The sequence below is a fragment of the Bubalus bubalis genome, chromosome 16 (genome assembly GCF_019923935.1).
Source record: "Bubalus bubalis isolate 160015118507 breed Murrah chromosome 16, NDDB_SH_1, whole genome shotgun sequence".
Lineage (NCBI taxonomy): Eukaryota > Metazoa > Chordata > Mammalia > Artiodactyla > Bovidae > Bubalus > Bubalus bubalis.
Genome location: NC_059172.1, coordinates 46,042,871 through 46,055,987, shown reverse-complemented (window position 1 = coordinate 46,055,987; position 13,117 = coordinate 46,042,871). Strand labels below are relative to the sequence as shown.

The 13,117-nt window shown below is 47.5% G+C and overlaps 1 protein-coding gene across 4 annotated transcripts in view; it reads right to left on the bottom strand.

Moving 5' to 3' along the window:
* The window catches only part of ARNTL (aryl hydrocarbon receptor nuclear translocator like), a 108,448-nt gene extending 96,556 nt beyond the window's left edge, over positions 1-11,892 (bottom strand). For 3 of the 4 annotated variants that reach the window (XM_025266664.3, XM_025266669.3, XM_025266668.3), the window contains exon 1: positions 11,743-11,892. The gene's annotated coding sequence lies outside the window, so the exon portion shown is untranslated. The remainder of the gene's footprint in view (positions 1-11,742) is intronic. The other variant, XM_025266666.3, reaches the window with a different exon arrangement.
* Between the last annotated feature and the right edge of the window lie 1,225 nt (positions 11,893-13,117).

The following is a 13,117-nucleotide window of genomic DNA, read 5'->3' as shown; positions in this document are numbered from 1 at the left end:
TATCTGGTGCTTCCCTGGTGACTCAAGGGTAAAGAACCCACCTGCCAATGCAGGAGATGCAGGTTTGATACCTGGGTCAGAAAGATCCCCTGGAGAAGGAAATGACAACTCTCTGCAGTATTCTTGCCTGGGAAATCCCATAGACAGAGGAGCCTGGAGAGATACAGTCCAAGGGGTCGCAAAAGAGTCGGACACGACTTAGTGACTAAATAACAACTATCTGATGCTTAGGTGTTGGAAGCAGCCTAGAATGCAGGTTATCCCATTTCTAATCAGGGAACCTTCCTGGCAAATGTGGGTATTTGTTTTTAAACATCTGACTTCCATAATGGTGCTTTGCTTCTCGAGAAGTCATTAACCAAGGTGTCACGGTCACAATACACTGCAGATTCACATACTTGAAAGCCACTCACACAGGCAGATGTTCCCCACACTCTAAATTCTAAAGGGCGGCTGAAAACAGCCATGCTGATTAACATAATTGACAATTAATTCCCAGTTCTGGCTCCACTCAGCTGAATCTCTGTCTGGATTCAGCTAGTAGCCTCCTATCCTGTCTCTGCTGCAGTCAGTCCCTCTGCTCCAATCCAACTGGAACACTCACACTGGACTAATGTTTATGTGTACGTTGCTTCAGTCGTGTCCGATGCTTTATGACCCTATGGACTGTAGCCCACCAGGTGCTTCTGTCCGTGGTATTCTCCAGGCAAGAATACTGGAGTGGGTTGCCATCTCCTCCTCCAGGGGATCTTCCCGACCCAGGGATCGAACCCACATCTCTTACATCTCCTGCATTGGCAGGCGGCTTTTTACCATAGTGCCACCTGAGAAGAATGATTTCACATCACTAAAAACCCTAATCATAATGAAACCACCTCACTAGGTAAACGGTGACCTGCCATTTAAGGTTGCTGAGTTTCTTCTACAAAATGAAGGAGTAGACTAGAGTCTTGTCCATTTACAGCTCATGACTCTAAAACTCCCAACCAAACCCAAATCCTGCATCTGGAGGACAGTGGGAGACAGAGGCTTCCACTGGTCACACGTCTCCATGGCCTAGTTTTTAATCCTGGATCCGCTGCTTCTTAGCTATGTGACCTTAGGACGGTTACTAGATCACTCTGTGCCTCACTTACCTCATCTCTGAAATGATGCTAATAATAGTATCTCCTTCATGGGCTCTTGTAGGCATTAGATCAGATAATATATATGAAGTATGAAGGACATCATAAGAACTCTCGATGTGTTAGTAATTATTGTCGTCTGAAATGAAAAACCCTCCATTCCACGCAAGTCTGTGTCCCTGAATACAAACTGGTCATCCCTACCTCGGTGCTTTTGATATGCTATGTTCCCACCTACCTAGTCCCTGGAAACACCTGTGCTACGCTTTTCTGTGAATCTCAATTCTACACATCCTTAAAAGTCTGGACTTGATCACTTCCACGAAGCTTCCTCCCTACCACAGCAACTTGAAAAGAGCTTTCTAGTCTCTGAAATCCTGTAGCAATTACAGATCATCTAGGACACTTTACTGGCATTGTATATGGCCTTGGATTATCCTCTATATGCAGATAAAACTGCAGGCTCCTTGGCCATAACTATTTCTGTTCTTCCTCTGGGTCTAGCATTGTGCCTGGTATATGGCCCTTCAGATATCTCTCAGTTGAATAAAGAAATGTATAGTACTACACCCAAAGAAATACACAGGAAGTTTTCTTTAGTTGATGTGGCTCAGCTATTGATTTGCTGTACTTTGGAGCCAATTAAAGATAACATAAAGATGAACATCAGCAGGGCAGGGACAACCACGGCCAGGTAAGTCCTGATCATCAATAAAAGATACTGATATCTGGCCACCCTGAAGAATAAGAAAAATACAGATGGCAAAAGGAAAGGGAACTCTAAAATCCAAAGTACCTCGCAAGACCAAGCACGTAAGCCTATACTATCAGACAAGGTGGGAAAGTTGAGGTTTTCCCAAGCTGAACTCACTCAATCAGCAGCTATTTATCGAGTGGTTACTCTATGCAGACACTTTCTTAGAGGCTTGGGGATACAGCAGAGAACAAAACAGACAAAATTCCTGCCAGTATTCCAGGATTCAAGGAGGAAGGCTGGGTATAACACTACCCTCTAGCTCCTAAGTGAAATCCACACAGAGCCATAACTTCTTGCACCAACTCCTCTTGCTATGCCTTCAAGCAAGGGAAAAAGAAAAAAACGGAACATACCATTCACAAGTAACCAAGCAGACGCAGTGCTCAAAGTGCACTGTCACTGCCAACGAGGCTCCCCTCATTCCAGCATCTACTGGGGAAGCTCATCATATAGCACTCTGCACCCTAAGATAGCTGAACTCTAAGCCTCTAATACCCTAGGTCCCAGATGAGCCCTCAGACTAGCATTTGCTTAAATATCAAACCTCTCAAATAGCAAATAACGCTCTTGAGGCCAAAAACAAGACTTAAAGGTGGGAGAGGAGGAAGGAAGGGGTGGCAGGTAAAGAACTGGGTAGTTTTCACCATGGTAAAACCTGAGGCTCTTCTCCTTCAGAGCAGAAACCTCTTCTATCATCTGAAGCCTTGAAAAAAAATTTTTTTTCTTCCAGCAAGATACTGAAAATAGCTTTGCATTTAACATTTAAAATTGTTTTTGATCCCACACTCCTTCAGCTCTGCTCTCTCCTGCAAACTCGTTCCATTCCCTAAGGGCACTTGTAAGTCTATTTCAAAAGCAACAAACCAGAGTCACCATTTTTATCCCTAAGAGTTAAAAAGAAAAAACGATTTACATAATTATAGGGAAGATAAGTTGACCAGGAACACAGGAATCTTATCTGGACTGAAAGTTCTAGGACAGAATTTCTTTCAACTGGTCAGGAGAGAGAGCAGATCAAAGTCAAAGTTCATACTGAAGGCATTAACTGTTGAGCACTACGCATGGGAATGTATTGAGTTCCTCATTATTTTGTATTCCACCTGATTCTTCAATAAGAAACTGGAGGTCGCTATTGGAGGGCAGGTGTGAACAATGCAGTGTATATATGTTTTCCTGTTACATTGAGAAAACAGAATTTTATAGCCAAGACCTGAGAAATCAAAGTTCACTGAGAGCAACTTCACTCAGGAAGCCAGTTGTTGGGTCGAGACTGGAGCCCAGGTCTCTCCCAACTTCCAGCCCACAGTTTCCCATTTTTCACACCACTGTCTCATTTATAACACAAGAAATGAAATCCTAAAGGCACAAAAGTAAAAAAACAAAAAAATCCCTTTTATAAAGCTTTTCAGACTAGAAAAATTGTAGAAGTGACTGAGTTCAATGAGTCACATGAATGCTAAGAGTAAATGACCTTTAATGCTATAAAAATGGGGGTCTGGCTTTGGAAGGCTTAATTAATGCTGATAATGCCTTAGCACTAAATAGTATGGTTTCAGTTATTATAGAATCAGCATTAAAAGGCTTTTATGGGCTTGCTTGGGAACTAAACCACCATTTAGTTCACTTCTTTCCACAGAAAAATTTATCCCAAGTTTCCATCAACTGCCTTATAAATGAACTTTTGGAACAAAACCTGTTTTTAAGATGGCTGTGCATATAAAACAGAGTTCTGAAGTCTGAAGCTCTGCACTAGATGTAATTAAAACAGTTAACAGTGATAAATGCTAAGAGTATATTTATGAGAAAATTCATCAAACCCTTAATTTGTTTACATGCATGCAATATAATGTTTTATTAAAAGCCTCTGCACAGAATACAGTCAACTGCTATTGATACAATGTATAACCAAGGGCAAATGCTCCCATTGTGAACGCAAGTATTTACAGGGCCTTTTAGCACTGGGCTAAGGACTGCTGTGGTGGTTGTTGAGTTGACAAGTCGTGTCCAGCTCTTTGCTACCCCATGGGTTGCAGCCCACCAGGCTCTTCTGTCGATGGAATTCTCCAGGCAAAAATACTGGAGCGGGCTGCCATTTTCTTCTCCAGGGGATCTTTCCAATGCAGGGATCAAACCTGAGCCTCCTGCATTGGCAGGCGGATTCTTCACCACTGAACCACCAGGGAATCCTGGGCTGAGGATTAGAGGGAGGACAAAACATCTATCCTCAAGGAATTCATCATCCAGTTTCACTGGCCTGTACTTTCCTCCAAAACAATCAAGCTGCTTCTAATCTCAGGGCCTTGGTACTGATTGTTCCCTCTTCTTGAGATACTTTACCCATATCTTCCTTCAGCTGAGCTCTAACGTCACCTCTTCACCCAAGGACCCAGCTACAGCAACCTTCTTCATCATCACTGCTGTTTTTCCCTCTGTGGTTGCTTACCCAGCATCTATCACTACAAGGAGGTAACAGGCTTAGGTATTTTCGATCTGTCTCCTCCACCTAGGATTCTGTTTTGTTCACTGCTTTATCTTCTATGCCTGAAACATTGCTATGCACATGGTAGGCATCCAAGAAACTTTACTGAATGAGTGAGTATAGATGCAGGGTGGGGAAGTAAGGACAAGATAATTATTCATGAAACAACTAAAAAATGAGAGCACTGGCCATCCTGATTGAAATTGATATGATCAATATGCTAATTATGTAGTACTAATGCTTCCGAATGAATGGCTGGCAATCAAAAGTAAAAAAGAAAGAAAGAGCAAAAGCGACAAATGTCATCAGAGGAGGCTTCACAAAGGAGAGAGAGTCAAGGCAAGCTGGGGTAGAGAAGAGAGGCCTTTCTAGTCAAGGGAGAATCCAAGAGAAGACAGACAGCAGGAGAGAGTAGGGCACAGGGTGGCCTGGGCAGGGACAAGCAGAACTGAACTGGCAACCTGCTCGGTGCAGGAGTGGAGGTGGAGGTGGGGGGGCAGGGCTGGTGAGGGGGAGCACGGGCAGACTCTGCAGAGCCTGGAGAACCCGACACAGGGGTGTCTACCACGGGCCACTGGCAGCAGGGCTGCTCTTGGGAGGCAAAGTTGGATACATCATGTGGGAGGAACTGAAGGAAGCAGAGGGTAGAGCAGAAAATTGGTTAGAGGATGACCTTGATGGTCTGAACAGGAGGGGGACAAAAAGAGCCCCTCCCCTCTGCTTAGACATCAGAGAGATGCAAGTGAGCAAGGAGCACTCCCCCAGTTAAAAAAAAAAAACAGACAACTTCCAGAGTATTTCCCAGTAGCATTCCATGGCAGATTTGGGTCAAGTTCCCAAATGTCCTGTCTATACTTGGAGCATTCAAGAAGGGGAACAGAGGTTCAAAATGATAACTCTGAGGGCAGGGCATGTCTTTCCATGCCTTTCACATCTGAGATTAATTACCTTCAGTAAGCCTGTGTTTACTGTCTTTTTATTCTTTGGGGAAAAAAGTAGTATTTAACTTCACTGTGCAGTATATATTTGAACATTATATAACACATTTTTATGTAACAGGTTCTTGACATAAAACAACATTTTCCTTACTATCTAAATGTATTCGGGGAACAACTGGCATTAAAGAAATCTATCTATATATATATACACATTAAGGCTGTGGACATCTGTCTTTGGGGTAAAGCGCTGGGAAGAGGAGGGGAAGGTGAGAGACTTTACAAAAGTTCTCCTCCCAGTGATGGCCACGTCAGGGGGCAGTGGGTAATGAGTTCTGTTCATCTCTCACAAGCTGCCTGAGGAGGGGCTGACTGAACCATGTAAGGCCCATGTCAGGGCAATGCCACAGAGAGGCAGGGGGGGAAGCAGGAGACAGAAATGCACAACAGAACATAAGGAGCATGCCCACAAGCCCCTGTAAGTGCCCCTCGGGTAATATCCAAATGTGCACCCCTTGTGCCCCACCTCGGAGGACTTCAGTCCTGTTTAAGAGGAGGCACACGCCGTGTTTGTCAACAAGAAGTGAAAGTGAAAAGTGAAAGTGTTAGTTGCTCTGTCATGTTTGACTCTTTACAGTCCCACAGACTGTAGCCTGCTGGGCTCTTCTGTCCATGGGATTTCCCAGGCAAGAATACTGGAGTGGGTTGCCATACTCTCCTCTAGGGGATCTTCCCGACCCAGGGATCAAACCCAGGTCTCCTACCTTGCCAGCAGATTCTTTACCATCTGAGCCACTAAGAAAGCCCATCAACAATAAGACCGGTTACCAATCACCGAGGGCCTGCTTGGCTTGACACTGATCAAATCCTAAGGTAAGTCCCAGCAGGCATCCACCACCGCGTTTAGAGAGCAGACTGTCCCTCCCCCACCCCCTGCCACAAATCCAGCCCGGCCCCATCCCAGCTGGGCAGTTCACAAAACCACCTCACTTGTAAAATAAGGATAATCGCTCTACCTACCTCGTGGGGTTATTACGAGGATTGAACAAGTTAATAAACATAAGGTGACTAACATATCTGCTGGCACTCAGAGAATGTTCAATAAATATTAGCTGCCGTTATCATCATTATTATTACTTCTATTTTGCAAATGAAGTAAATCAGACTCAAAGAAGCTAACTAATTTGCCCAGGTCACACATTTCAAACAGCAGTTGAACACATAAACACTTGTAAATGTTTTACTTAGCATATGTACAAAATCTAATGGGTAGAGTATTAACCAGAATATTAAATTAGACATACCATCCATCCCCTTCTTTAACCAGGCTGGCTAAACATGAGTTTATCCTATTTAAAAGGACAGCATGTACTAATGTAAAAATCATTTCCCATCATATGCCAGCACTGCACGTTCTCCTGAAGCAAAGATGACTAAAGCTTATTCAATTTCATCTCCACAACTGTAGGTCCCCAACTCAATCCTTCCTTCCACTTGGACTTAATTACTCATGGCCACGTCCACTCGTGCCCCTGTTTCACTCCCTCATCTCACAGCCCACCTCTCCACAGGTGGACCTCCTTCCCTCCTGTGCGTAGTCCCTGAGTGCCTACCCCACCCCATCGCCTCCTCCTCCTCAAGATCATTCACTGGGATTGGACAAACATGTCCTGAAGCTCCCTGTGCCTCTAATTTGGAGAAACCAAGATTAATGCCCCAAAAGTGATTGGCCTGGAACCTGCAGGTAAGATATTCCCAGAGGCAGCCCAACACGATATGGGATGCAGCAGTACCTAAAATAATTAGTGCTAGCTAGGTCAAGGGCTGGGGAGACACTGCTGCCCAGCAAGAGAGGAGGAAAAACAAAATGAAGCATAGCTCCAGGAGGACTAAGCATCTGAGCTAGAGCTTAAAAAAGAGTAGGATTTGGATGAGGGAAGGTTGAGGCATAGAACAGGACGAAGGCTGGTCCAGGGAGTGGATAGTCCCGTGCTCACGGCCAGGCGGGCTGGGTATGGAAAGGGAAGAAGGAGCAGCAAAACTGATAGCTAATATCCATGAATGCTCACTATGATTCACTAAGCGCTTTATGTATTTTTCATTCTTTAACTCATTGAATCCATACTGCACTCTGAGGTAAGGACTAGAAAGTGAAAGTGAAGTCTCAGTCGTGTCCGACTCTGCAACCCCATGGACTGCCAGGCTCCTCTGTCCATGGGATTTTCCAAGCAGGAATACTGGAGTGGGTGACCATTTCCTTCTCCAGGGGATCTTCCTGACCCAGGGATTGGACCTGGGTCTCCAGCACTGCAGGCAGACTCTCTACCAGCTGAGCCACCAGGGAAGCCCAAGGACTACAGCAATTCCCATCTTACTGATGAGGACACCAAAACAGAGAGCAAAGCAACTTGACCACAAGTCATAAAACCAGTAAGGATATAAAATCTGGCTCCAAAGTCTGCACTTTTAGCCACCCAACCAAAGTCCCTTTCAGGACAGCCTGATGGTGAAGGGGTACAGCTATCCTGAGGATGAATGAGACCATGTTTGCAAGTTGTTTGCAACCTGTTACACCAAGGCCACCGATGCTGGCAACAGGCTGCAGTTAATATCCACGATGGACCTGCTAGCAGCTGAAGCAGGAGAGACACATCAGGACAAGAAACGGGACCCAAGCCAACAAAGACAGTGTGAAGAGCAGAGACCTGGACAGACACCTACTTTTAGGGTGTATAGGAAGAAAACCCAGAGGCTGAGAAGGGGATTTCAGGAAGGAAGAAAAGACATGTGGGTAAAAGCTGCAAAAGGGCTAAGATCAACAACTGAGGACTAAGAATGGGCGCCTGGAATTCCAGACTTAAAAGTTTTTGGAGATATTTGAGAATAAATAAGAAGGATAGTAGAGAAAGAAGCCAGAGGGCAGGAACTGAGGATGGAGCAGATGAGACAGTTGAGGGGGTCAATGTTCACAACCCTGGGAGCGGCTGCTGGGCAGGGAGGGGAGAGAGAGACAGAGGGACCCAGGAGCACAAATGCACACACGTGAAAGCTGCCTGCTGCACAGCGGCCCACAGTAGGCCTGTTTCTTCCTCTTCCATCCTTCCCTCATCAGTCAAGACAAGGGCTTTTCTGGGGTTGGTGAGGAGGCTGAGAGAAAGAAGCACGAAGGAAATTCTAGTGACAGCACCCTGGCAGTGCTGGGAAGGGAGTGCAGCAGGCACTGAGGGAGGGCTTCCTGTGTCCCTGGCATCTTACACGTTATCATCTCCCCTGATCTAGGGACCCCAACGGGCAGGCACCTTCACTACACCACCTAGGCGGAGCCTGCGGTCAGAGGAGTCCAGCACTTGTCCAAGGACACACCACCCAACCCAAGTCCTAGATCCTGCTACCAGAGACCAGGCTCCTGCCCAGAGGCTCCAAGAGGGAACAGGAAAGAAATTCACTTGCTTTTTCCAAACTAAGAGGTGAGGAGGAAAGATGAGGGAAAGAGACACGACATTTTGAGCAGAAAGGAAGAGAAGCTGAGGGAGCTTAAGTCAGAGCAGGTCTTGTTTAGAGAGAGGAGGAGGAAAGCCAGGGTGGATGTTAGGAGTAAATCTGAGTGTTATGATGAAGCGGCAATGAGGAGAGAAAAGACTGTGGAGAAGGGTGACATGCCTGCATTTCCAGGCTTTCGATTAAACCTCAAGGTTTAAAACGGAAGTAAACAATTACTTCCCTTCATTTGCTACCATGATGTTAATTCAAATCACTGCCTGTGATTGTAATATCATTTGGGACAGAAAATGTTCCTTTAATATTTGACTTTCTCCAACCACCATGAGAGTCAACGATAGAATCACAAATAGAAGAAAGCCCACAAAAGGAAGGCAGCCCTTATACCAAAGAGAGATACTGAATATTTAGCTTTTACATATTCATATGCATTTTGTTAACGAGTCTTTCTACAGTGCCTGTCCCTTGTTTAGTATATATAAATGGCACATAGATCATTGGTATGAAGTGATAAATCTGAAAGTAGGGCCACTTCCTTTTCCTCTCTTTGGTAGGCAAACCTCTTCTGCAAATAGCTGACAAACTCCTGAATAGTCATCATTTTATAAATCATTTGAAATGGATTCTTTAAAACACCATCTGTTGATCTGTTTAAGTTTCCTATGAAAATAGGACGTCAGCTCAGATATTCTGGAGGTTCCAGCAGGTAAATACCAACCCGAATTCAGCCATATTAAATATTTAGAGAGGCACAGAACTTTAGAGCAGAAGGAACTGTTGAGATCACCTCGTTCTCCTGCCTTACTTTCCATCTGAGGCAAGTAGAACCCAGAAGAGTTCTGTGACTTGCCCCAAGTGGCACAGCCATGAAAACCCAAGTCTGGGCTGGAACCAGGCGATTCTAACTCTCAGGCTAGCACACTTCCACCACCCCTGCTCTTTTCTCTCTCCCTCTTTCTAAACCTTAGGGGTTGGAATATGGTATACATTTAACTATAGTTTTAACCTATTTATATTATTCACCAGCTACATCTACAATCAAAACAAAAAAATACGTCTACAGATTCAGCTTTAGATATACAGGCAATTTCAAATCCTGCCCGGGAAATTTTAAAGCCTTCCAGGTATGTTCAACAAAGTGTTTAGCAATAAAGTGAACTCAGTAATAGATCATGGAGTGAAAGACTGAACTTTGTATTAAGAAAACATTTTGGAGTTTCATTGATATGGAAATCGAAATTAACGGCAGTGATTTTTTTTTTCTTTTTTTAAGTCTTGCAAGCACGGAGAGCATGAGATTATTCAAAACTGCTCTGGAGCAGCAAAGATTATTTTAAGCTCATGATTCAACCAGCACATTAATTAAAAACTCTACCAACCCAAATCGACAGATCCTGATATCAATGGGACAAGAAGAATTAAAATAATAGTTGTCACATAAAAATAGATTAAAAGAGGGAACAGCGGCGGATATCACAAGGACAAATGACAAGCAAGCGTTGTAGGAAACTAGATGCAGCTAATGGGCAGCTTTTATGGATTTTTTTTTTTTTTAATAAAACGAAGATCCTGGAAATACACGTACAGTCAAGAAATGCTTCTTTGAATCTTGTTTCTGGAAGCTAAGTGATAAAACTTGGCTAATAATTCCTTGCCGAGGAGTAGCTATGCAAGCAGGGAGAGGAGACCACAATCGCGAAAAGAGACAAAACAGAGCTAGGTGATCGGAAGGGGCCAAAGCAGGGGAGGGAACAGGGGATTGAGAAACGTGAGGTGAGGGGCACAGCCTGGTACTCCACCGGCCAGCACCAACTTGACAACAGACGCCTATGGCCAGTAGAGCCTTCCCTTTCCCCGCGTCTGCCCTCGGCTCTGCAGCCGGGTCTCACGACCCCTCGGGGTGACTGACTCGAGCCCCACAAGATCGGCATTAATTTCTATTCTTCCACTTATTCCTCCGAGCAAACGAGAGCTCTCTAGGCTTTCAACGCCCGACAATCTCGAGCGGGAAGCTTTTCTTTGACATCTGTCAAATCCGGTGCTAAAGCCAGCCTCGCTGCGCCCTCCGCGGGTCTCCAGGACTCCAGGGCGGCCGGCGGGCCCACACCTGGGCGCCGGGTGACATTCCCCCTGTAGTGGAGCCCCTGCTCGCAGACCCACGGGGATCCTCCCCGGGCTGCCCAGGACCCAGACGGCGCAGGCCGGACCGAAGTTAGCATGCTGGGGTCGGCCGCATCCCCGGGCCGGGAATACCCAGGTGCAGCCCCAGCACCCGCGAAAGGCCAAAGGGGTAGGGGGTGGCTCGGACTCCCCAAGCCCGGCGGAGACGCCCTCCCCGCCCCCACCCAGCCCTGCAGGCTCCCGAAAGGAAAGTAGAGGGGAGAGGGAGGAAGGGCAGAAGCCGCATCTCTAACCCAACGCCCTTGGAGTGCAGCCGTCAAGGATGGTCCCCTCGGGGGTCCCTGAACCTTCCGGGGATACATCCTAGGACTAGCCCTTAGCCGGATCACTGATCCCAAAGGGTGGAGCTGTCCCTTTAAGAGGCAGCTGGCTGCTCTTGCCACCACCACCACCACCGCCCCCCCACCCCGACTTCAGGTAGCTATGCCCGCGGAGGGGAGATGGGTATTTCCGCGGACTCTTTCCCGGTCCCTTTAAGGGTGCCTGCGGCACCTCTGTCCGTTCTAGTCCGCAGCGCCAGCCCCCGCGAGGGAGGATGGGGGCGGACGAGTGCGGCGCCTTTAAGGGGCGCAGCCTCCCCGCGGCCCGGGTGGGGGCAGGGAGCGGGCACGGGCCCTTTAAGGCCGGCAGCGGGCACGTCGGGCAGGGCTCCCCGGCGGCCGGGCTGCGCCCCGGGCGGCGGCGGGGGCTTTGAGCCTGCCAGGGTGCTAACGGCCCCGACGGGGTGCCCGCGGCCGCACCGCTGGCTGCGGCCAGCCCGACACTCACCGTGGCTCGCCGGGAGCGCCCGCGCCCGCGCCCCCACTCGGATCCCGCGGCGGCGGCGGCGGTGAGTCCGGCGCGGGTAAACAGGCACCTCCGTCCCTGACCTACTTTCTGCCTTCCCTAAATGTCGCACCACTAACCTACTTTCCGACCAATCCGCTCCCCGCCGGCCCAGGCCCGGCCCCCCGCCCACCAATCGCTGTGCCCAACCCCCCTTCCCCGCCCACCAATGGAGGAGTCGCGGAGCCCGGATACCTGCCTCTTCCCTCCAGCCAATCCTAGAGCCCGAAGAGAGCCAGTCTCGGCGGCCGCCCCCGGCCAATCCGCGCGCGGCTCGGCGGCCTGATAGCCAGTTGTGTGGCAGCAAGAGAGGCCGCTGACCAATGGCGAGGCGGCGAGGGCCGGTTTACCTGCTACTTTCCCGCCACCAATCGCTTGGCGCACAGAAGCACACGCCCCAAGGAGAGGACCAATCGACGCGTTTTCCCTGGATTTCCTCTCGCCTGTCCTCTCTCTTTCCCCTGGTCTCCCGTTAGCCTTGGCCACTGCGGGTCCAGACGCCGCACTCTTTGCAGTCGCTTGAGATGTCCTTCTCTAGGTTCCTGACTTGCTTCTGGGTCACGGCTCTCACTCCTCCTCCTTGCCCTTTTTTCACTCGGGGCATCCTGACTAAAGCAACATTTCCTCGTTCCCCTACCTCCAACTCCATCTAGGAAACCAGTTTTAGGAACACAGAGTGCCAGATCCTTCCCAAAACATCCTGGTTTGCCAAAGTCCAAACGAGAGAAGAAATACTTGGTATTTCTAGAAGGTTTTTCAATTCAAGTGTTCTTACGTTCTTTTCGTTCGTCCTGACCTCCGAGCATCCGATTGGAGCTGTCTTTCATGTTCAAAAGAGAACTCGAGCCTGGAGCGATTCCAGTGCTTTTCCTTTCAGTGGCCGCGCTACTGTGTGGCAGACAACTTCTACCGTAGAAAAGCTGTCCAAGGAGTGAGACGGAAGGAAACAAATAGTTGCAGAAAATAAACGTTTCATAACAAGATACAACTTGAGTACTGAAAGGAGGAAGAATCTTATTTTTGCATCTCAAGCACTTAACAGAGGGCCTTTAACACAAAGAGCTCCCTACCCTTTTAGATGTTAAACTCCCTAAATGAAAGGACCTCGTCTTTTTTGTTGTTATGCTCACCCCCTCACCTTTAGCACCTAGCTGGGAGTGAGATGGAGGGATGGGCGCAGTGCCTGATTCCTAGCATGTTTGTTGACTAGATATGGGAACAAATTGATTTAAATCACTTAGCTCAATCTTGTGACCCAGACTACTCTCCAAGACACTAGATTTCTAGCCTTGTTCATTGAACACAGAAACTGCATTTT